This window comes from Panthera pardus, unplaced genomic scaffold, assembly GCF_024362965.1.
Source record: "Panthera pardus isolate Hobbes unplaced genomic scaffold, ASM2436296v1 HiC_scaffold_11, whole genome shotgun sequence".
NCBI lineage: Eukaryota > Metazoa > Chordata > Mammalia > Carnivora > Felidae > Panthera > Panthera pardus.
Genome location: NW_026526666.1, coordinates 74,110,124 through 74,135,448, shown reverse-complemented (window position 1 = coordinate 74,135,448; position 25,325 = coordinate 74,110,124). Strand labels below are relative to the sequence as shown.

At 45.3% G+C, this 25,325-nt stretch overlaps 1 protein-coding gene across 3 annotated transcripts in view; it reads right to left on the bottom strand.

Annotated features, from left to right (window-relative positions):
* The window catches only part of HIVEP3 (HIVEP zinc finger 3), a 470,028-nt gene that overhangs the window by 357,875 nt on the left and 86,828 nt on the right, over window positions 1-25,325 (bottom strand). For 2 of the 3 annotated variants that reach the window (XM_053896690.1, XM_019429176.2), the window contains exon 2: window positions 16,475-16,586. The gene's annotated coding sequence lies outside the window, so the exon portion shown is untranslated. Of the gene's footprint in view, window positions 1-16,474; window positions 16,976-25,325 lie in introns of those variants that run through there. The other variant, XM_019429175.2, reaches the window with a different exon arrangement.

The window sequence follows — 25,325 nt, the reverse complement described above, 5'->3', positions numbered from 1 at the left end:
AAAATGCTTCTCGGAGGGTAAGAGAAATGCAGTCTGGACAATGTCATCAACCTTGACAGATCTGCAGGTCACAGGTGCTCTTCCTAGGAGCAGGTGCGGTGGGAAGCAGCCCGCGAGGCCTGAGGAGCAAGCAGGGGGAGAGACGTGCACTTCTGTCTCACCGGCTGCCCCCAAGCTTGTCCTCTGTCACATCACTTAGCGTGTCCACCGCACAGCCCTCATCTCAAGGTATGATCACCCTGCTGACTCATTTACTGTGTTCTTCCCTCCCTGGAAATGGAAGTTCCGTTAGGGCAAGCACCTGGTCTCCTCGAGGCACACCGTACATCCCGCACTTAGCAGGCTGCTTGGCACGGAACAGTGACTCCAGAAACACCTGTGTGTGGGATACTGAACAAATGAAGCCGAATCCGAGAGTAGACACAAGTTTGGTTAATAAGCAGAGAGGGAGGGAAGTGGAAAGTGGGGGGGCTGCCAGCAGAATCTGTTGGTGCGGATGCACCAGTGGGGAGGAGAGCAGAGGTGGGTGGTGCCCTGAGAAGGTGGGGTCGCAGGCTGGGGCGGAGGTTTACGGCAGAGGCAGGACACTAACACAAAAGCTTAAAAGAGAGACTTAGGGGTATTTTCTGGTTTAAATGACATCCAATCCACATGCCCAGGACTTAGGGCACATGCCCCCAGAGCAAGCCCTGAGACAAGGACCCCTGGGCAGGGGATTCCTCAAGGAAATATTCCCAGGAGGTGGGTGAAGCAGTTGGGGTGGTGGGGGGGGAGCCCACAGAGAAGGGGAAAGGCCAGGCCAGGGTCTGTCCTCAGGTGAAGTCCCAGCCTCGGCCTGATCCCAGGAGACTTCTGGAGTAAGACCTGCACCTCCTTCCCAAGGCAAGACACCTGAGCTTCCACAGTCCCACACCAGTGAATACTGGCCACCGAAACTCCAACTCTCTTGGCAAGAGGGCAACATCTGAAGAAGGTGACAAGGGCAGGAGCCACAGAAGCTGCACGGGGCTGTGCGGGGACGCACAGAACTGGTCCAAGTGACCCAAGGGTGTCTGGGCAGAGTGCCAGCCGCGTTCGCTACTAAATCAGAGTGGATTAGTCTGGAAGAGCCCGCCACACACAGCTTCATTCCCGCGGCCTGGATGGTCCAGGGGTGGTTACGACTGAGAAAAGTGGTTCTGGAAAAGTATCCTTCAAAGAAAGATCCGCTCCTAAAGTACACAGAAGTGCTACTCTTGGAAAACTGTAAGGGCGTGAATCTTACTGCAGCTACATACCGAAGCTGAATGTGATGTGCCACCCTGAAGAAGGACTTAGAGTATTTAGAAATACTTCAGAGTCAAGCAGCAGAAAACCGAGTAACCTGTGTTACGTTCCTGGAACGCACGGAGGATGCTCACGGTCTCGTGACAGTGTAGGCTCCTCAGAAAGCACATCAGTTGAAATCAAATCAAATAAATCAACCAGCCAACGTTTACTGAATACCTGCTATGAATCTGGCTCTGTGCCAGAAATGGTGAGATGGAGACATGCCTCTTGTGCTAAAAGTGAATCTATCGCCAGATGACAGTCTGGAAACAGTTAAAGAACAAGGTGAAGTAGGATGCAGGGGGGCAGGGGGGAGGGGAGGGGAGGCGGTGTAGTTTGATGGTTAAGAGTGGGCCTCGGACTCCGACGGCCCGGGATTATTCTCATTTCCACCACCGGATGCTCTGTGCTTTACTTTCCCTGTCTGAAAAATGGGGTAATAACAGCATTTATTTCACAGGATTCCTGTGAGGATAAAATGAGGCAATTTGTGTAAGGCCCTTAGAGCACTGCCTGATGCACACAGTAAGCGCTCAGCTCCCGGGAGCCCCATTGCCGCGGTCATTACTGGCGGTGGGGGGTGGAAAAGATCACCACTTACTTGACTTGTCTTCTACCCTGCTCTGCTCAGGAAGGACCAAGATGTTCTGCCTGACTATGGGACCTCACTAGGAAAAAAAAAAAAAAATCAAGAAAATCCACCCATGTTTTCTTGGACCCAGATGCAACCAAGCTAAGTGTGGCATGTCCCTCTCCTGAGCAGGCCAGGAGCCAAGGCCAGTGGCTGCCTGTGCTGAAACCCTTTTAGACTCACAGCACACATGTGCTCAGACTCTAAAGAGTGTTGGGTCAGCAAGGAAGCACTAGGAAAGCCACCAGTGTCCCTGCTGACCACGGCCTGCCCCGTGTCAGGAGCAGGTGCTGACACCTTTCTGATCAGCACACAGAACGGGGCGCCCAGGCCCCGAGCAATGCAGCCACACAGGCCAGCGCTCCTACCCTGCACCTCCACTCACAGCTGTATGACCTGCAGCCAGTGACTCTGACCTCTGAAGGTTCAATTCCCTTGTCTTTAAAACAGCTCCTGGCCTTGGCTGTACATTAAAATCACTGGGGGAGTGTTTAAAAGTCCAGAGGCCCGGGACTCACCCGAGCCCAATAAAATCAGAACCCCCCGGGGTAGGAATCACTGCTGAAAGGGCGGATGGCCATCATCTTCTAAGTCGCCAGAGTACATTAACCAAGATTAACCATGGAAACCGCTTAACACGGTGCTTTACCCAGAGTGCCCCATAAAAGGTAGTTACCACATTGTATCACTCAGAGCTCCCAGACTCCAGAAACACTCCCCACAGGCCCACGGAAGTCTGTACTTTGGAAGTGTTATTCTGTTCATAGGAAAATTCTGTTCAGGTGCCTCACTTCGGCAAATATCAAAGATCAATCTCACATGGTGATTTCTCGAGCTCTTTGGATCACCCTGGCCCTAAGTCATCTTTTTCTTGGAGAGAAAAGGCTCAGACCCAGAAAGTGTTTCTCGGAATGCAGGGCTGTTAGGCTAAGTCTTCGTTTTCAACGATGCACTTGGGTCTCATATCTCCCACCCTAACAAGGAAGCCGCCGTTCGAAAAGAGCTTCAGTCCCTGGCTTGCAGAGGTGACAGGGTCAGGGACAGGCATCCACAATGCTGGTGACTATCAAGGCCCTGACAGTTACATCCTTGATAGAACTGTAGGAAACTACTTCCGGGCCTGTGCCCCCCTTTGTCATGTCTCTAATCAATATAGGGCTTCAAGCCCTGTGATGCATGAAGAGTCACGCAAACCCGGGCATAAGGATCTCTGAGTGTGGGAGGGGCCTCTCCGGGCCGTGCTTCCTACATGTTGACATGTCTGGACCCAGAACTGAGAGAAGGAACTCGGACAAAGCAAACAAGTAAGATCCCTTATGACTTGTAGTTATATTTTTCAAAGCGTAATTAACACTCAAGAGCACCGAAACAGAACTTTGATTCAGGAATGAAAAGGAAGCAGCTGGCGCCCTGGCTGGAAGGAGAGCTACGAGATGACAAGGGGAAAAAAAATGTCCCGTCCACCCAGTGTCAAGGCAGAGCTTGTTGTCTAATGGGAGCTCAGCCACTAGGGTGCCCAGCAACAGAGTAGCTGATGGGAACTATTCCGTTCCCATCATGAGCTGCTAGGAAGAGATCTGCCTCTATGTGGTCCACACCCTGACATTCCTATATGAAGAGTCATCCAACAGATAGTATTTATGGGTTAAGCACATCTATCTGTCAATATTTCACATCCCGTTCAGCAGGTACTCCTATTATCCCCATTTTGCAGATGAAGAAATTGAGGCACATGGGGGTTAAGAAGCTTGAGGACGATCACACAGTTAGAATGTGACAGAGGTGGAATACGAACCCTGGGAGTCTGGCTCCAATGCCTATGCTCTCAATTCCTGTTCCATATTGTTTCCAGTCTAGTGAGGGTATCGAACAGATAGACAGACAGGGTCTGAGGGATATACTAGGGCTTGGCACAGGTGGTGGTATCCAAATCTCTTTATTATCTCCCGCTCACTCATAAGAAGGCAAATATAAGGGGCCACCTGGTGACGGGCTGATAGGCACGTGGACAGATAAAATGGGTATTCCAATTGCTGGAGAGATAAACCAGAAAAGGAACTTGACTAAGTATTTACCCAGGAGAAATGAAAAGATAGGTGCACACAAAAGCCTACATGGGAGCTTTATTTGCAGTCGCCCAAAATGGAAAACAACCCAAATTTCTATCAACAGGTGCGTGGAAAGACACACGGCAGTACATCTGTGCAAAGGGATAGCCCGGGCAGTGCAGAATGAGCTGCTCATGCACACGGCAGGAAGGAGCCTCAAAGGCACTGTGCTGAGGGAAAGAAGTCAGGAGCCAGAAGGCACCTGTTTTCCGATCCCATCTATATGGGGTTCTAGAAAAGGCAAAGCTCTCATTTCAGAAAACAGAGTGGTGGTGGCAAAGGGAAAGGGGTGGCAGGGAGGCAGAACTGACTGCAAATGGGCACAAGGGAACTTCTAGGGATGACGGAAATGTTCTGTATCATGACTGTGGTGTGGCGACATGGGTATAGATGTTGGTCACAGCTCATCGAACTGTACACTTGAAACACATTATGCTCAATTTTAAAAAGAGACTTGATGGGGCACCTGGGTAGCTCATTTGGTTAAACTTCCAACTTTAGCTCAGGTCATGATCTGAACCCAAGGTTCGTGGGTTTGAGCCTCGCGCTGGGCTCTGTGGTGATAGCTCAGAGCCTAGAGCCTGCTTTGGATTTGGTGTCTCTCTCTCTCTCTCTCTCTCTCTCTGCCCACCCCCTGCCCCCCACTCACGTTTTGTCTCTCCCTCTCTCAAAACTAAATAAACATTAAACAAATAAAAAAAGAGACCTGATATCTTACAGTCCCACCTGAGATGTACTGGGCTTGGAAGCAAGAGTTAGATACGTTCTGCTTCCTTTGCTGTTTTTTTTTCCTTTTCTTTCTCTCCCTCTTCCCTTCTCCCTTTCCCTTCTCCTCCCTCCCTTCCTTCCTCCCTCTCTCCCTCTTGAAAACCTACTCTCTCCCTGTCCATGCCAAGCTAGCGGCAGGCCCCTGAGCCCCAAGCCTTTCCAGCACTGCCATTACAAATTAGGGGAAATGATCAGATATCCAGGGAGACTGATTCTCAGCCTGCTTCAGTGGGGCAGATGTTCAGCAAAAACCGGCCAATGACCCACAGAGCAGGCTGGCAAGCCCATGAGGCTCTCTCATCGGGCTCCTCTGTAGCTTCTGCCTCCCAGGTGGAAAGTATGCATATATTAGGTGAAAAAAAGGAAAGGCATTTCCAAGAGCGACTTGGCCTTGGGAGAAGGGGAGGTCATTTGTCTCCATCCGAGAAAAATGTTCATTCACCCTTGAACTGTTCTCTCTAAAAACTTGGAGGATGGGGTTGGGGTGAGGGGCTGTAGCAGGGGAGAAAAGGAGGTGGGCAGAAGAGGGGAGCAAATGCCACCCTGCTCTGGGGTAGCAGCAAGATGAGCTCCGACCATCTCAAACCCTGGAAAAGATGGAAGGAAAGAGGAAATCCTTAACTCAACCAGTTTCTGCCTGGCTACCTGGCACCAGGGGTGCCCCTGGCCTGGCTGGATGAGAGGTGAACAGAGAAGTTAGTAGGGCAAGCAGGCAGCACGAATGGGGACAGAACATGAAATTGGCACCGTTCCCTCACCGGGTCTGCAGGGGGTCCGTGGCAGCCGGAACGTCCATCTGCTGTGCCCTGCCACTAGAAGGCTCACAGGAAGGGAAGGGGACAATGACAACCCAGCAGCCCCTCACTAATACACCAAAAAGTGAGCCCACCTGCCCAGGAGTAAGCCACATGAAAGTAACCAGTCAGAGCTCTCCTGGACAAACCCCTCCTAGCAACAGAGAGTTATAAAGTCCATCAGCCAAAAACAATGCAAGTTGAGTTCAGTCAAGCGCAACCCAGCCACATGGGCAGAGGGAGGGTCTGGGGATGCCAGCTGTCTCTGAGTCCCGCTTGCTGGAAGTTGAGAGAGCCAGTCTTAGAGAACTGGATGCTTGCAATTCTTTTTTTCCCAAAAGAGAGTTGGTCCCCAGGTGGGAAGACTTATTCAATCACAAACTAAAAATAAAGAGATAAGGGTAGCAGGAAGGTGGAACTCAGCCCAAGGCATGGGGGAAAAAAAAAAGGTAGCCAAAAAAGAAAAGGTAGCAATTCTGAGCATTTAGCCCTTAGTGAGTGGAAGAGAAGAGACCATCTCTAATCCTAATTAACTCTGTTCCAGGTTTGGGGGGAAAAAAAGGTGCCTCCAGAAGAAATGCCCTGCCAAAACATAAGAGCCAACGTTTGGAAAGGAAAATCAGCTAAAAATTCAGCAGTTCTCCCAAGTTACCAAGGAAGAAGAATTAACCCCCTAGCAGCTAATGAACTTCTGTAGACTTTTATTTCCAGTGCTGTGGGGAATGAAGTATGTAGGCAACTCTCCTGAAAACAACAAAGAAAACTAGATAGTATAGAAAAACATCTCTTTGGTGTTTGTTTGTTTGTTTTAGTGTTTATTTATTTGGGCAGGGAGGGGCAGAGAGAGAGGGAGACAGAGAATCCGAAGCAGGCTCCAGGCTCTGGGCTGACAGCACAGAGCCCAACACGGGGCTCGAACTCACCAAACGTGAGATCATGACCTGAGCCGAAGTCGAATTCTTAGCCATCTGAGCCACCTAGACACCCTGAAAAACATCTCTTTGAATGACTAATGAGCTGGGAAGTTTGTAAGAAATATTCGGAAAGTGAAAACCAAGTACAAGTTGGAGCCCAGAATGGGAGCCAAGCCCTGAAGCCAGTATGAGGATATCTGCCCAACAAAGTAAACTTGAGGTTCATCTTTTGTGGCCTGAGGAGACAGGATAAGAATTTCCCATAACTGACAAATGACACTATTACATGTATCCTGGAAGTCCAATGAGTACCAAATATAAAAAATTAAAAGAAATATACACTTAGGTGCATCTTTGTGAAAATGCAGAACACCAAAGACAAAAAATAAACATTCAAAAGTAGTCAGAAAAAAAAAAGAAAGATTTTTCTCAAAGGAAAGACAAGACTGATAGTAGATTTCAAAGACAATGGTGGATTGTATGGAAACCAATTTGACAATAAATTTCATATATTAAAAAAAAAAAAAGACAATGGTGGAGGGGCGGCTGGGTGGCTCAGTCAGTTAAGCGTCTGATTTCGGCTCAGGTCATGATCTCACATTTTGTGAGTTCAAGCCCCGCTTCGGGCTCTGTGCTGACAGCTCAGAGCCTGGAGCCTGCTTCAAATTCTGTGTCTCCCTCTCTCTCTGCCCCTCCCCTGCTCATGCGCTCACTCTCTCGCTCTCTCTCCCTCCTTCAAACATAAATAAAAACATTAAAAAAAATTCAAAGACAATGCTGGGAAACAGAAAACATGCAAATAATATCTTCATTGTATTGGAGAGAAAATAATTGTCAACCTAGAATCCTACCCTAGCTCTCAAAAACAAAGAAAAAGTTACTGTATTTTCAGGCAAAGAAAAAAACAGAGAAGCCGTCACCAGCAGACCCTCACATAAGAAAATTCTAAAAAATGTAATTCAGACTCCTTCAGATAATACTAAACAAAACAAAATTGGTAAATCTCTGTTAATATCAGTCAGAATAGACTTTAAGACTAAAAGAATCACTAGAGACACAAATGCCACTCCATTATAAAAGATCCAATTCACCAGCAAGATAAAACAATTTTAAACTTGTAGGTACATATTAACAAAGTCCCAAAACATATAAAACAAAAAACTGGCAGAACCATAAGAAGAAACAGAGAAATCCACAATCATAGTTGGACATTATAAGGCACTTCTCTCAATGACTAATTGATCAAGCAGACAGTAATCAATAATGACAGAAAAGATTTAAACAACACAGTTAAGAAGTTTTATCTAATAGAGCTATACAAAAGATAATAGAGCTAACAATGATAGACCCCATGCAACACTGTGAAAATTGACCACATACTGAGCCTTACACAACAAACCTCAACAAATATAAATATAAAATGTTGAGTAACATTTACAAACAACATTTGCCAACCATGATACAATTAAGTTAGAAATCAACATCAAAAATGTAACAACAAGAAAAAAAATAGATGTCTGGACACTGAGAAACACAGGCACACCTAACTTATGAGTCAGAGAATAAATAATAGTAGAAATCATAAAACACTTAGAACCAAATGATGCAAAAATACTACATATCAAAAAATGTGTGATGAAGTCATAATGAAAATACACAACCTATAATGTTCATAGAGGAAAAAAGTCAAACTCTCAAGAAGTTCAGAAAGAACAAGAGATCAAACCTAAATAACTTAGAATGGAGAAAATCATACAAATTAGCATAGAAATTAATGGACTGGACAATAAAAGAGGATCACAAAATCAACAACTGCTCTTTAAACGATTAGTAAGATTGACAAAATTCTGAAAAGGGTATTCAACAAAAGAATCTAGAAGGCACAATAGTAATATAAATGAAAAGGAGTTATATCACCACAGATGCCATACGGCTTAAAAAATTAAAAAGCATATTATAAATAACTATGGTAAAATATTTTGAAAACTCAGACAAAATGGATACATTGCTAAAAAAAAAAAAAAATCTAACTTACCAAAATCAATTCCAGAAAAAAAAAAACTAAAACCTGAATAGATCAATAGCTACTGAAGAAACTGAATCTCCAGTGAAAAATCCCCAAAGAAGAAAGAATCCCAGCCCTAACTCTTTTTGAGAACAGATAAAGAGGAAGTATTCTACAGCTCACTTTACAAGTCTAGCAGAACTAGATGCAAAAGCCTGACAAGGATAATGCGAGAAATGAAAACTGCAGTCCAATACACTCATGAATGAATATAGATGCGAAACTTCTAAACAAAATATTCGTAAAACAAATCTAGCAACATATAACAAAATGAATCCATCATGACCGAGTCAGGTTTACTCTAGGAAAACAAGATTAATTTTACATTGGAAAGTAGGTGACCAGACATTAACAAATTAAAGGAAGAAAAACTTACATAAATCCTCTCAAAAATACAGGAAAGCTATTTTAGAAAGATCCATTTATGATTAAAAGTAACCCTTTGCAAACTACTGAAGAAAGGTAGTTCCTTATCCTGATAAAGAATATCAAATCCATAGAGAGGATCATTCTCAAGGGAAACTATTGAACATGAAAAGCAAAACTAAAACTTTTGGAAGGCAATACAGGAGACTATTTTATGACTTTGCCATAGGGAAAGATGTCATTAAAAAGATACGAAAAGCTCAATGATAAAATAAAGATTGATAAAATCTTATTACGTCAAAATTCAGAATTCCTGCCACTCTAAAAGTACTAAAAAAGACCAGGAAATATTCCAGAAATTAGGAGAGGATATTATCAACACTAAGAATATAGTTTCCAGCATACATAAATAACCTCTACAAATGAATAAGAAAAATACACACCACCCAATTTTAAAGTAAATGGACAAGACACTTGAAAAGGCACTCTTTCACACACACACAACCAAAAGTCAACAAGCATCTGAGGAGATGCTGAACCCCTCGAATAATCAAATGTATACAAATTAAAACCAGATGAGATACTATTATATACCCGTAAGACTGGCAAAAGTTTCTGACAATATCCAACAAAACATGAAGTGTTAGCAACGAGAAATAGAGCAAAAGGAACAACTACACACTGCAGCTGGGTATAGAAAGTGGTTAAACACAGTGGAAACTAGTTATTTTTAATGAGGTGAAATTCACATAGCATAATGGAAATTAATTTCGAACTAGGCTAGTAGCACTGAAGGTGCCCACAGTCTATGACCAGTAATTCTACTCCTATGTATATTCCTTGAGTAAACCTATATACATGTTCACAAGGGGGCTTGAACAAGAGTATTCACAGCAGCATTATTTAAAACAGGAAAAAAAAACTGGAAAAACCTTTAGTGTTTGTTAGTAACAGGATATATAAACCGCAATATACTCATTCAGTGGAATATTACAGTTCAGCAAAGTGAACAAATTTCAGCTACACTCAGCAACATGAACAAATCCAGGAATGAAGCATTGAACAACCAGCTGCCATCGTCAGAAGGGATCCCAAACACAGTGTGGGAGCTGGGTCCCAAGACCCCCTGTTGTGCCAGGTGGGATTCCCTTCAGGAAGGTGAAGGGAATTGAAGAGGTCTTGTGAGAGCACTTGGGGGAAGGGGGGTTTGTGGAGAGGTGGTCAGGTGATCAGCAATTTACCACCAACGGACATGGAAATATTTCAGTTGTTTCCCACCGATGCAGCCTTCTGGTCTGCATGGGCTGACTCTGTACTTAAGACCCAGGAATACAAATGGTATGATTCCGTTTACATAAAGTTCACGAACATACACAGCTAGAGATATTGTTTAGGGATGCAAAACGTAAATAAAGAAAAGCATTGGGAAAAGAGGCAGAAATGTCCAGAAAATAGTTATCCCTGAAAAGGGGGGAGATGGGACAGGATGGTGAGAGTAACACTCTTCAAAGGTAAGAGTAACATTCTTTCTTGTTAGTTGACTGGTGAGTACCTTTGCACCTTTATATACGGTTTGTAAGTATTCTTTTGTATCTAGTGGCTATTTTATCAACATTATTTAAAAAGAAGTTCACAGAGAAACATTTAATAAGACACTCTTATAACGAATTGCTGTGGTTCCTGCCACATCTTTCTAGTTGCCTGGCAAAGATGATCTCCTCAGCTGCAATTGGTGTAGCTCTTAAACTCACTTAAAATTCTAAGAGCTTCCACCCAAATCACTCCAGAAACATCCTTGCAAGAATCTCTCCAGTAAGGTGCAGCAAGGCCTGACCTCCACAGTACATTTGTTCTGACTCTTTTATTTATTATAATTATAATCACAAGGCTGTTATTCCTTAATCTCCTGGAATCTCGAGGCTCTTGGGGGGCTCAGCCGGCTGAGCATCCAACTCCAGCTCAAGTCACCATCTCATGGCTCCTGAGTTTGAGCCCTGCATCAGGCTGGCTGCTGTCACTGCAGAGCCTGCTTCAGATCCTCTCTCTCCCTCCCTCCCTCTCTCCCTGTCTCTCTCTCTCTCTCTGTCTCTCTCTCTCTCCGCCCCTCCCCTGTTCATGCTCTCTCTCTCAAAAATAAATAAATATTTTTTAAAAATAAAACAAAATCTCCTGGAATCTTCTCAAATTCTGAAATCCTTAAAATGAGGGCACAGAGCAAATGACTACCTCCTGTTTCTCTTGCCTAGATTTCAATGGTAATGCTCTCGTTTTTAGTCCTTTACCATATGTGTCAGCCGTGTGACGCCCCAATTCTCTTCACTGAGATTTGCTGACAGCCAGGGGAAGTTTCTAAGAGTGTGGTGAGTATATATTGAGGGCCAGGGAGTGGAGGCAGCTTGAAAGGCTGCACACAAGTATGATTTTTTAGCAACTCCAGCCATGCCTGGCATTTGTAGCTTCAATATTCACTTTCTCAGTTATTTGTGAACAACCTCTCACGGCAACCTTCCTCCCCCTGAAGCACAAGTGTTAACTCCGCATTGCAAAGCAACAGGGCAAGAGCTGGTCTCTTAGCTAGAGAGGGAGCTTTGACAAAGCTCTTTCCGCCAGGAAAACAGAAACTCTGGAAGTGAGAAAAACTTTATTTCCTCGACTGCGCATTGAAAAGGCAAATAATTGGTGGCTGGTGAGTAACCATGGAAAGCTTTCCTCTCTGGACAGAGAGGTAGAATCAGGTTTCTACCTGATTCAGAAGGAAGTCAAGAGCCTATGCAAATACTTCTGCATCTCCAAATTTGGAGATCTGCCAGAAGTTTGAAATCTCTCTGTAGAAAACGTCAAGGGTCTGCCATATTGAATCTTGATGGAGGTTTTCAGAATTCTTCTATCAAAATTAAATCAGTCCATTCTCACCAGGCTCCTCTGATCTTAAGATAGCTTCAGCCTCTAACACCAAGCCTGGAAGTCCAATGGATGAGTGGACAAACTAACTTCGGTGACAGAGGCTCACAGAGCATGTCGTGTATTTATAATACTGCTGTTATTCTTCTGCATCACTTTCTATGATTTATCAGTCGTGCATACATTACTCGTTTTTTTTTAAAAGTTGGTTCTGAACCCCAATTCCAGGACTCATGTGCATTCAGAGGGTTTCCAAGATTCCTGAGACAACCTTCCCTATGAGGCACTCTCAGCTCATCTCTACTGCACATCTATCTAGATGTAAAGCCCCACTCTTCTCCTTTTCTCACAAGAGTGCCAGCCACAGCTGGTATTTTTGTAACACTTAGTTATGAGGAGAGGAATCCTGTCACTCGTGCACGCATGGTTTTCACCAACAAGGCGGATCTATGGCCCAAGCACATATTCCCAAGTGTGACCCTTCCGAAAGGGCAGCACTCTGGAGAGTGCAGTTCAGTCACCTCCAACCCTTACCTCCTCTGCCTTCTAAGCCCCCTGGGATTTGGGAGAATACCCTTTTCCCCACCTTATTGCAGCAGTAACCCTTTGCCTGTAGACATAGAACTTCTGGACAGTTCTGTGCATTTCTGACTATATTCAATGAATTGTTAGCAACAGGTTTTTTCTTCAGCAAGTTCAAAAATGTCTTGAAATGATTTGCCCAAATGATGAATTAATGTGCATCTAGAAATTGAACTCTTCTGTGACTTTAAATTAGTGTCTTCATGTTTTGATGTATGCATCAAATTCAAAAATACTCTTGGGGGTGCCTGGGTGGCTCAGTCAGTTAAGCGTCCGACTTCAGCTCAGGTCATGATCTCACAGTTCGTGGGTGCAAGCCTTACATTGGGCTTCTGTGCTGACAGCTCAGAGACTGGAGCCTGCTTTGGATTTTGTGTCTCCCTCTCCCTCTGCCCCTCCCCCACGTGTGTGTGTGTGTGTGTGTGTGTGTGTGTGTGTGTGCGCGCGCGCGCGCGCTCTCCCTCGTTGACCTCTCCTGCTTCATCTTTTCTATCATCTAGTCTCCTCCAGTTCATTCCAGCACTAGAGTAGCCAACTGGAAGGCTTCACGTGTGTCTCTGGTCACGAGCAGGCAGGTTGGGGTTCCCGTGTTTCCCTTAGTATTTTCCGCAGCATCAAATGTTAGAATATAAGCATTATATGATACCAGCACAACCGTTCCCTGCTAAATTTTGGCCAAAGGTCCCAAAGTTCTCAATTTCAACAGGAGTGCTTTATAGTTCTGATATTTTGATCAACAAGCTCCTGGCTATCTGTAAACCTCAGGTGTTCTGTTATCCTCCATAAATGCACTTTTTCCTTTAAGCATCATGATAAAAAAAAATCGTTTGGGGAATACTTCAAATTCAGATGCATTCTTCAACTGGGCACAGAGCATGTCACTAAAACTGTTCTTGATGCATAAAGGTCACTGTGAACATCAGTTACTGGGCTACAAAACAGAGTTCTGAAGAACCTATCAAAATACAGAATATTGCACTGGATTGCTTACATTAAGCACTTTTATTAGATAGCCTTAAAATTCTACGCTTTTAATTCCTATACCTTTTAAATCTTATTTCAATTTTTTTTTAATTTTTTCTGTTTCTTGCATTACTAGTACTTCTAACCGGCACATGTCAAAAAGACCTTTAATTACCCATTTTCAGTACTGTATCAATCTCTTCCAATTTGTTAAGTGTTTTTGACAAATTAAAACCAAGCTCCTTAGGACTTTACCTGATTGAAGACTCCTGAAAGAAAGTATGAAATGTTCTGCAATCGTCAAAATACATGAACTGTACCTCATGGATTTATGACATCTCTCTTGGTTTACCACTAAGGTCCCAACTGGATAAGCGAAATTGTGAAAATGTGAGTTGCAGACGGTTGTGGTATCATCTTAATATTCACGAGCTACAGAGCACGTCTCATTTTTAGCCCATCTCAGTTTCTTCTCGAGATATTTCCGTGGGCTTGGTAAGGCTGTGATGATTATACCCACTTTACAGATGGAGAACAACACTGGTCAACACTTGGCCAAGTCTGGCCTGAAACACCAGTGCTTCCTGTTCATGTGGCCAGTGCTCCCCCCTACCCTACCTTCCCTGTGCATCTGTAGGTCTGTAAACATGCCCTGATCCCACCAGAGACAGAATGAACAACAGTATGTCAGGGCCTCCCTGGTGGGCAATGTGGAGTCGGAAAAGAGCCTGAAAGACATCGGTAACTCACAGAGCAGGAAGTGGGAGACAAGGTAAAACTATCAAGTCGTGGCACAGCTTTCGGTACATTACTTCCCGTCAAATTGGGGCCTGGAACCTGCCAGGACTTCAGACTAAACGCATCTTCTTCTTGCCTGTACCTTTCACACACTAGCCGCCTCAAAGGCTCACTTGGCAAGGACCCGGAGGCAGCACACCCTTCTCCACTCCGAGGAGAGTGGCTGCTGCTGAAACACAATGGGCGGAGACAATCCAGCAACAGTGCCAGCTGAACACATCTTGAGCGGCTGCCATGTGTACCCTTTAGTAGTTGGCTCTTAAAGCAGACCCACCAGGGTGCTGAGAGGAAAAAAAACAATTTTAGCCTGAAGAGGCCAGACTTTCCCATCAAATTAACAAGTCTACCCAGCAGCCCCAGGCTGCGGTGCTACGGGGTGTGATAAAGGAGCCCCATGTTGACAATTCTGTCTTCTGGGTGCCTTAACCAAACAACGTGGGGGAAGAACAGGGAGTTGAGTATCATACACCCCTTCCCCTCCTGCCCGAAGGTATCCCAGTGGGAGAGCTGTCCTGTGCTCCTGATTCTCCCCCCAAAGAATCCCACAACGTTTTAATGAAAGAATGCACAGGGTCTCTAGCCTCTGCAAGCCATCAGTTTTAAAGAGCACATGCCAAGCGGCTCAGCTGGCCTCCGAGGTTTTCTCAAGCCCCACGGTGCAGCCCAACCCCAGAACAAAACTGAAACCCCAGCGGCCCAGAGACTCTTCCCTTTCTGGGAGGCATGAAGAACAGATGGGACCCAAAGCAAGTGAGCCTGGGTGGTCACCCTGGATTCAGGATCCTGTTCACCCCTCAGTTAGGAACCTAGGGGCCCTGCGGGGGTGATTCCAAGCTTCTATGTGGTTCAAGAGGGATGGAAGGACCACAGGAAAATTCAGACAAGCAATGACTAGCTGCAAGGGATATGGGAGGGTCTTCAAGTCCACACCCACCCAAAGCCAATTCCACCCTGTCCCCAGCAAACACGTGGTCTTCGCCCCTGTGTTTTTCACAGAAGGTGCTCCGATTGTTCCACGTTTTCCCACACTCTCCCTGCCCCCAGCATACACACAGTTACATAAAAACATCTTAAACGTGGGACCCAGCTCCTTCAGTCCGGGGGAGGCCCAGGAAAATAATGGGGAGCTGCTCGGGCGCAGGGTCTGATCATTAGTTGGGGTTACATAATCACACAGACGAGGGCTGGAGAACGTTCGTGGAGATCAGTTCAGCGCACACCCCATTCTCAGCGCACCGCCCCCCCATCTCCCCACCCCCGAAGCCCAGAAAACAAGCCAGGTTTAACACAACCGAAGCGCACCGATGTGGCAGGGGAAGGGGGGGCGGGGCACCTGGCTCCTGCGGTGACAATGCCAAGGGCTGCCAGAAACAGACCCTCCTGCCTGCAATCATTGCCCCCAAAGTTCAAGGGCGGGCCGAACCACAGAAGTTGTCCTGACCTGCAACGGTAAACCGAAGCAGCCACGTTCAAGGAAATCAACACCCAGCCTCCCAGCTCCTCCACATCACTTGGGTCCCAGGCTACGCAGGTTCAGGCTGTCCGCCGCGCTCGGCAGTCCTCCGGCAGCCCGCGCAGTCTCAGCCGGGGCCCCTCAGTGTCACCAGGGTGTCCAGCGTTAAAAGACGGTAACATGTGGGGCACAACTTGGAGAGGGGCAAGAATCCCCAACAGAGCAGGACTTTGGTTACTGTTTGGTTTTGTTTGGAGGGGAGGCAGCTTGCTCTGCTCCAGTAACGGGAGGGGGGGGGCGCTGTAAGGGGAGAGGGGGAAGCTCCCCCTCTGCCTTGGCCCCCAGCATCACCCCAACCTCCTTTTGGGCAGCGGAGACCGCTCCGGTGACCCCGAACCATCCCGGGGCGGCAGCCCGGGTGGCAGCAGCAGGAAGCGCAGGTGCCGTGGCGGGCGGCGAGGCGATCGCCGGGGCGGGGGGTTGCTCCCTGGGGAGCCGGTGGCTCGGGTGCAGGGCGGCGGCGGGCGAGCGCGGAGCGCGCGGCGCGCACAGGGTTACAGCCGCGGCCGCCAGGATTGACGCGCGGGGGTCACTTGAGGCTCGCGCCGCTCCCCCGGCACCAGGCCGAGCAGCCGCTCAGCCCGCCCGGGGCACCGCACGCCGCGCGGCCGCCCACCCGGACACCTTGCCCAAGAAAGGCAACGTCAAGATGGAATCGCAGCCCGCTATTTCATTTCTCCCGAGGCGGCCGCAGGCAAAAGCACAATAAATAAAATCATGCGCAAGGAATCCATCCGCCGAATAAAAATCCAGAGTCCCCTACCTTCGGCCTTGGGATGGCAAACTGGTCCTGTGTTCTCTGACCCACGGATCCAGCCCCTTCTTCATGAATTATTCCGGTCAGTCAGGATTTTGTGCATTTTTTTCATGAACACCTGTTTCAAGTAAGGGGTAAAGACCTTATTGAAAGAATTGTCCTTAAAAAATAACCTGTGCATACATATGTCCGTCCAGGCATGCGTGCGTGTTTGTATACACACATATGCACACGGAATGTACATGTACATCGAAGCACCAAACTAGGCAGCTGGATAATGGGAGAGTCGGCTGGTTGTGAGCATGCTCGCGCCGGGAACAGATCCACCCTCTGTTATTCCTCTGAATAAATATAAATCACGATCAGAAACCCAAACAGCGGCATCCCTCTTGAATTCCTGCTGCTGAAAAACACGGAATGAATTCAGCCCGCAGACACAGAATCTAATCAGCAGCTGTTTTCTGAATCCAGAGCCAACCCATGCCTCGCTTGTCTTTTCCACTATGAGTCCAGACCTTTTTTGAGCGAGGTTTTAACCTTTTAAAGGTACAGTACACCAATTACCACTTCCGAACAGCTCTTACTCCGAGAGCAGGAAGCCGGTCCCAGGCCTAAAGCCACAGGGCAGGCTTGCACAAAGTGATCATAATTTCGTTTATCTGTGGCTTTTTAACAAGATGGGGCGGGGGGGGGGGAGGGGGGAAGGGGCTGCAAATGCAAGGTATAAAACTAGAGACACGTATTTATTGCAGTGATGGGCTTCCTCAGTGACTAATCAGCATGTTATGTAAACACTATGATCCTTCACTTCTGAACATACACATTCACCGGGTCAGACAATGCAAGGGACTCGGGTCAGCACGGGCGACACCCCTCACAAGCCCCTAACTGCTGTCAAAAGACCGGGAAGCCTGCCAAAGGGGCTGAAGGAAGTAGGGACTTCGGCCACTTCGGAGTTAACCACAGGGCCCTCCTTGCCCTATCCCTTGCCCTCCAGCCTCAGGTCCCAGGTCCTCAAAGTAAAGAAGTGTTCTAGCACTACTTCTAAAGGATCATGTAATCTAGGACCAGGTCTTATTCCAAGACATTTTCTTTTTCAACCAGAATCCAGAATCCAAACTGCCACCTGGGCCTTTAGAGTCTCTAAGATTCAGACTTAGGCCTTTCTTCAAGATTTTGTTAACAACACTTCCCCCCCCCCCCCCCCACCCAGGGCTAGGTTGAGCCCAGAGGTAGAAAAATGCAGTGGGGGAGGGGGAGATAAACTCCATCCCAAATTTTTTTAAAAAAATTATTCATGAAGTACTTGAGCCACTTGGATAGTATTTATTCCAGTTTTGGTTTGGCTTTTAAAGAGGTAGCACCAAGAAGAACCCAAAACTCCTAACCTCACTCGTGTCTGAAAGGAAGGAAAATGCCCTTTGCAGTTTCTTTTTTATCCAGGGCGTCCTAGACCTTCCTAATGGCACTGGCTGCTTCTCCTCAGATTCCCACTCAGCTGTGGCAGCAGCAGCTTACCTGAAAAGCATCCCTGAAGTGCCTACAGACACTCCCTGGGCATGTCCCTCCAGCCCTACATCGGAGCCCACTCCTTCCCTTGGCAAACTACCAAAACCAATGCACTGTCCCCCTCCCACCTTGTGGCAGGCACAGCCTGTGCTGATCCCTCCCAGCCACACACACACACACACACACACACACACACACACACACACACACTCTTCTCTCCCTGCTTCCAGGGCTCTTTGGCAGAAAATTATCATATTTCATGTGTCATCGCCCCAGCTAGCTGGGCATGTCACTGATTGGCTGGGCACTGGCAACCGGAAATGTCACCGGCCACACAGGTTGGAACTGGCTCTCCCGTAGCCACCAGCGACCTCAGCCCAAAAGGCAGTGTGACAAGGCTCAGACCTGCCACAGGGAGCCCTGCACTCCTTTCCCTAGTCTGCCCCTTTACCCTCTCCCAGCTTCTCTTGTACCCAGCCCTGGGGGAAGGGACTGCCAGGAGATGTGGACGAGTGCAACCTCCAGTTGCAGGGAGAGAGGGAGCCGCTGAAAACCCCATTCCTCCCAGCATGTTGGGGAAGAAATTAAAGATGTCTCCATTCGGTTCTAAAGATTTGGAGCTAGTGTTCCTGACAAAAACAGTCTCTCACATTTAAAAATATATATCTTTCAGCAAGGCTAGGTGAAAACAAGATTTTTTTTTTTTTATACTTTTGGGAGTTTATCTGCTGCTTTATTCCCCATCCAACATCACGTGCTGCACCAAGGTGTCATAATTATAATACCCCAAGGCTGCCAGGGAACCTGGAAGGAGGCTCAGCCCATTCTCTTCCCTTAAACAGAACAGCCCTTACCTTCCAGAAAACTCACCGGAGAAGGAAGCTTTTTCCCTGGGCTTTGCAATGCCTCATGATGTCACACAAGTGTTTGAGAGTTAAATGGTCTTTGTAGTGACCAACCTGGGTCACTGTGGCTGTAATTTAAGCTTAGTCTCTCTTGCCCTATCTTCAGCAGGCTTAATGTGACTTGCCATTTGCCTACCTCACTCTGTTCTCCTGACTAAATTAAACCCTATCTCTCTGGACCTTTTTGTGAAAGTTGATTCTCAAACCTTTCATTATGCTGCTTTATTCTTTAGATTTTAGAGAAAAGCCTCCCAGAGCTAGAAGAGGTGCAAGGTCATTTGGTCCAGAACCCAGATGATGGTTCATTACCCTGTATTTCCACTCTGGGGCTTTTGATCTCTGGGATGGTAAATTGGGCATATACATTTACTCCCACTCCTCAAAAAAAACATATATAGATATAGGTACAGCTATATAGAGATAGAGATAATGACCAAAACATGAGTGGCAGTGTTGGGGATCAGAGAAAGATGCTGTCAATAAAGACAACATTTTGTAGAAAATAAGGAAGATGTAAAGTAGGTGGATTGTGGGTGAGGAAAAGCTGATTAGTGCTGATAAGCTCACAGTTCTGCACAGACTTCTTAAGAAGAAAGTGCATAGGTTTCCAGAGAAGGGTCTTGGAAAATCCCAAGCTCAGCAGATCAGAGTGTGAACGAGAGAGTCCTGGGCATCAGTTCAGAAGCAAATTAAAGAACATCAGGAACTAAGATGGTTCTCTCCACACAGAACGGCAGCTACTCCAAAACATCTTGGGAAAGTGGAAGTTTGTCCCTAATATGGGTAGAAGTAGAGGCTGAATTGGGGCAGGACCCCAGCTTGTTATGGGATGAGGAGAAGAAGGAGGAGGAGGAGAAGGTTATTTGAAATAAACATATTAGACACAATATATAACAGAGAGATCCAGAATATTCAAAATTAGTCTAAAAAATAGGAGTTCCAGAAAGAGACAACATCGTTAATGAAGGGGAAAGCAATAATTAAGGAAGAAATTGAAGATCATTTCCTTGAGCTGAAGAAAGACTTTAGGCCTTAGATCATATAAGTCTAAGTGCCAGGCAGCAGAATACTGCTGAGGATGTGGGCTGATCCTCCAAAAACAGGGAGAAGTAACTACAAACTTCCCAATAGGAGAGAAAACTCAGGCTGCTTAAAAGAAAAGAAAATCATTGGAGCGCCCGGGTGGCTCAGTTAGTAAAGCCTCTGACTTCTGCTCAGGTCATGATCTCGTGGTTCGTGGGTTCAAGCCCCGGGTTCGTGGGTTCGAGCCCCACATCGGGCTCTGTGCTGATGCTCAGAGCCTGGAGCCTGCTTCAGGTTCTGTGTCTTCCTCTCTGCCCCTCCCCTGCTCATGCTCTCTCTCTCTCTCTCAAAAATAAAATAAAAACATTAAAAATTTAAAAACATAAAAGAAAATCAGATTGACATATTTCTCATCTTCAATGCACTGATAAAAGACAGTGGCACGATTTTTACAGAATTCTAGGAGAATGTTACTGTAACTCAAGAATTCTACCAGCTGCCAAACTATAATTTCTCTTATATGTGATGACAAAAGAAAGGCATGTTCCAAGACACAGAAATTATATCACCCAATACCCTTTATTAAATTTTTTAAAAATTACTTGAAGATCTATTCTGGCCAAGAAAAAAAAAAAAAGCCAGAATAATAAACTCAAGAAAGGAGAAGATATGTTATATAGGCAAGTATAATGAGAACTAAAGCAGTAAAAGGTATGGTAAAGTATAAAAATAATTGATCGTGTGGTCGTAAAGTTTAATTGTTATAAGTTTTGAAATATTAGGCAGACAGAGAGGGAGAGAAAGAGATATGGAATTAAACTTCCATGATTTCAACAACAACAACAACAACAACAAAAATGGAAAATCTCAATGGAGATAAGTAAAATCACCAGAATAAAAAATAGGATGAGAGGATCATTATGGAAGACAGACAATTACAATTCCATCTATCTCCTCTCTTCCCACAACCACATTAAAATGATAATAAGGAAGTTTTTAGGTTGAGATACACAATGACAAACAAAAACAGCAGAAGAGCCGTTAGCCAAGAATATTGAAAAAAAAAAAAGAATGGGGGGACTGAATTGATCAACTATAAATATGTACCCTAATACTACAGTAAATAAAACAGTCTGCAGCACAGTTGCAGAAACAAAATGGGTTGCTGGAAATGAATGAAGTCAAGTAACAGATTCAAGTGTGGTGTTTGCTGAAAACTGAATTTTAAATCCATAGGGCAAGGAATGTATTATTCAGTAAATTGTGTCAGACTTTGACTATTTTTTAAAAAATTATCACTTCTACATCATACCTTATACAAAATATATTCTGTCCACACAAAAACACTACAAGAAAACTAGATGCTCTGACTTATCAATAAACCATAGAATGTTATAAAGGTTTTTTTTTCCCTAATAGTGGAAAGAAAATAATGTGGTCATCCACCGTATGCTTAAATACCATTGTGATAGGCTCAATAACAGCCCCAAATACATCCACCTTCTAATCTCTAGAACTATGAATAGTACCTTACATGGCAAAAAGTGTGATTTATTTAAGGGTCATGAGATGGGGAGATTATAGTGAATTATCTGTGAGGGCCCTACATGTGATCAACATATCCTTATAAGGGAGAGGCAGAGCGCAGAGAGGCAAAGGCGATGTGACCACAAGGGCTGAGACTGTAGTGATGTGGCCACAAGCCAAGGAAACAGAGAAGCCACCATAAGCTTGGAAGAGGCAAGGAACAGATTCTGCCCCTAGAGGCTATGGAAGGAGCACAGCCCTGATGACCCCTTGATCTCAGCCCAGTGAAACTGCTTTCAGACTTCTGGCCTCCAGAAGCCAAAACAAATAAATACATTGTTTTAAGCCACCAAGTTTTTGGTCATCTGTTACACAGGAAACCAATACAAGCACCATTACGAGAGACGGGGTACTTCCTATGGCTTATAATAATGATTATCACCTGCAACAACACTTCTTCTGCCTCTAAGTGCCTGCTAAATTATATACATCTCTAATTTCATTTAATTTGCATGCAAGTAGGCAGTAGAGGGTTGTAGTTACTATGACTCTACCGCTTAGTAGCCTGTATGCCTAGGCAAGTTATATAACCTTCTAATGTTGCTTTGTCCTATCTGGAAAGTAGAGGTAAAAATGGGACCTACCTGATGGGATTGTTGAGAATAAAGTAAGACCATCTATGTAAAGTGCTTAGAACAGTGCCTGGCAATCAGGGCTCCATAAACGAGAAAGACCTTCCCTATGCTGGGCCCCAGTCTGTCTCCAGAGCATCCTCTCACTGATTCCAGTTCCTCCCTTTGGAAACATACTAACTACGTAACTGTCATTCAGAATCTGAAAACAATGCCATCAAAAGTCTTAGCTTCGGGGTGCCTGGGTGGCTCAGTCGGTTAAGCGTCCGACTTCGGCTCAGGTCACGATCTCGCGGTATGTGAGTTCGAGCCCCGCGACGGGCTCTGTGCTGACTGCTCAGAGCCTGGAGCCTGTTTCAGATTCTGTGTCTCCCTCTCTCTCTGACCCTCCCCTGTTCGTGCTCTGTCTCTCTCTGCCTCAAAAATAAATAAACGTTAAAAAAAAAATTTTTTTTTAAAGTCTTAGCTTCTCCAAACTAAAAGCAATCAATGCCTTCAATAATTGCTCTTGCAAATTCATCCAGAGTCCCCTCCTCATCATCTTGATCATCAACCCTGAACATATTTTTGCACATCTCAGGGCTTGATTCCACGCTCATCGCCATCGATGTCCTGTAACAGGAGTTGGTGAATTATAGCCCTTGGTAAGGCTATTTTTTTCTAGTCCATGAGCTAAAAATGATTTTTACATGTTTAATGGATTATATTAAAAAACAACAATAGGAAAAAATTCGCAACACCAACCATACATGGTCTGCAAAAACCAAAATATTTACTATTTGGCTCTTTTCAGAAAATATTTCCCAACTACAGTTTCTAGAAGATACTATTCTTCTATCAACATGATGTAGTATTGCCCAAGACTTTTTTTTTTTTTTGCAAACAAATTGCACTATTGTATCATACTGACTTAATTGTAAGTCTTCTAATTGTTCAATCAGTATTCATTCTCCTCTCCATACCTAGCAGTAAAATTTTTAGCTAGGAACATGACTACCAGTTAAAGACTACATTTCCCAGCCTGGGGTGTCTGGGTGGCTCAGTCAATTAAGCCTCCGACTTCAGCTCAGGTCATGATCTTGTGGTCCATGAGTTCAAGACCCGTGTGGGGCTATGTGCTGACAGCTCGGAGCCTGGAGCCTGCTTCGGATTCTGTGTCTCCTCTCTCTCTGCCCCTCCCCCACTCACGTTCTCTCTCTGTCTCCGAAAAATGAATACACCTTAAAAAAAATTTTTTTTTTTAATTTTTAAAAAAAGACTACATTTCCCAGCCTACCTTGTAGGAAGGTGTGGCTAGAAGACTGGTTTCTAGCCAGTGGGATAAAAGCAGATGTGAATTGTAGAATCTACTAGTCCTGCTCTTAAAGGAAAAGATCATGCCCTCCCTTCCCTCTTTTCCTTTCCCGGTGACTGGAATGTGAACCTGATAGCCTTGTGTATGAAGTCTGGCCGAGCACCAAGATAGAAGGATCCTGGGTTTCTACTGCTGTTGTTTCACCCTGTACTGCTTATTCTCAGTTGGTGAGAGAGAAATAAAGTTTTCATTTATTTACACCATTGTTCTTTTAGGTCGATGACAGCAACTGAATCTGTGTCATAACCAATACAACTATCAATTTCACCTCCCAAGTATCTTTTACATTTGTGGCCGCTGAGCCACACATCTCTCCCATTCTGCTTTCATGCAGTTAATTTTCTGGACCCCATCGCAAGACCTTACATTTAGCCCCATTATATTTCAGAGTGTGAGAATCAGTGCATCCTTTTATCCTGATGCCTGGGACCCAGTTCTGTCATCCAAAGTAGCTTCCATCCTTTCTCATTTCACGCCACTCTGAAAGGCACTTTAGCTGTCGCACCCGAAAATCAGTGCTCTTCAGTACTGGACTGAGATTAACGATAATATAATGGAAAGGACAGTGACCTCAGTTTATGGGGGAAGAAATAACATATTAAGCTAAGGTCAAATGAAGGAGAAGGAGGTGACTGAGGGTGGAGACGAGAGTTATGAAGAGCTTATTATGTTCCAGGCACTCTGCTGAGAATTTCTCTGTTGTTATGTCAGTTATTAAATACTTCACTCATTCACTTACTCGGTCATGGTTTTTTCTTTTTTTTTTATTTTTTTAATGTTTATTTTTGAGAGAGAGAGAGAAGACAGAGTGTAAGCAGGGAAGGGGCAGAGAGAGAGAGGGAGACACAGAATCTGAAGCAGGCTCCAGGCTCTGAGCTGTTAGCACAGAGCCCGATGTGGGGCTCAAACTCAGTAACTGTGAGATCCTGACCTGAGCCAAAGTCAGACACTTAACCAACTGAGCCACCCAGGTGACCCACTCATTCATTTTTTAAAGTGATAATATTAGTTTTTTGAAGCAGTCACCAGGAACACCTCCTGCTGGGGCAGAAAACTATAGCCCATGCAAATCCCTCTTTGCCTAAGTCCATGTACAAACCCACCCTCTCTTTGGATACCTGAAAAGTATGCTGTCAGCATCCTTGCCAGGCTCACAGTCAAAGATAAAAATACTCTAGGCACCTAACTCAAGAATTGTCCAATGTAGGACACTGGACAGTATTTTCAGAAACCTCTACAGTGGGTCATCTTGAGACAGATCAGAAGTAAGTTCATGTTGGCCCTCTGCAGAGCTGCATGGCAGAAGGACCTGGTAGGCAGGTTCTGAGTAGTGTCAGACCATCTGGGTTCAAAGTCTGTGGACCTTGAGTTAATTGCTTACTCCTTTCCTGCCTTGGTTTCCTTTTTGATAAACTAGGGCTATATTATGCTTACCACAACCCTCTAAGCCAGACTTTCCCCTACTTTGCAGATGATGAATATGAGGCTTATGTTCTTTGTCTGAGGTCAGATGCAGCAATCATCAGATGAGGATTAAACCCTAGGTTCATTCGATTCCCACGTCATGGCATGCTCTTTCCTCTTCCAAAGATAAAGAGGGAAGATATCATGATAAAGGCAGAAAATATGTTACCAAATCATTCCAAAAAGGATAGCCTGCCCACCAGAGGTAAGGTCAGATGATTCTTAATGTGACACTCAAGATGACAGCCAAATGAAGTTAATTGTGGTTTTCTTCTAAATTCCTTGGAGCAGCTTTCACTGGTTAAAGTAGAACAGGCTGGATGGCTCAAGGCCTTCTTTTTACATCATTCAGTTTGTTTGGGGGCCGCGGCGGGGTGGTTTCCAATGCAGAAAAAAGTAAACAGCAAAGGCCATGATGGATCCCCCTTCTTGCATCTGCTTAC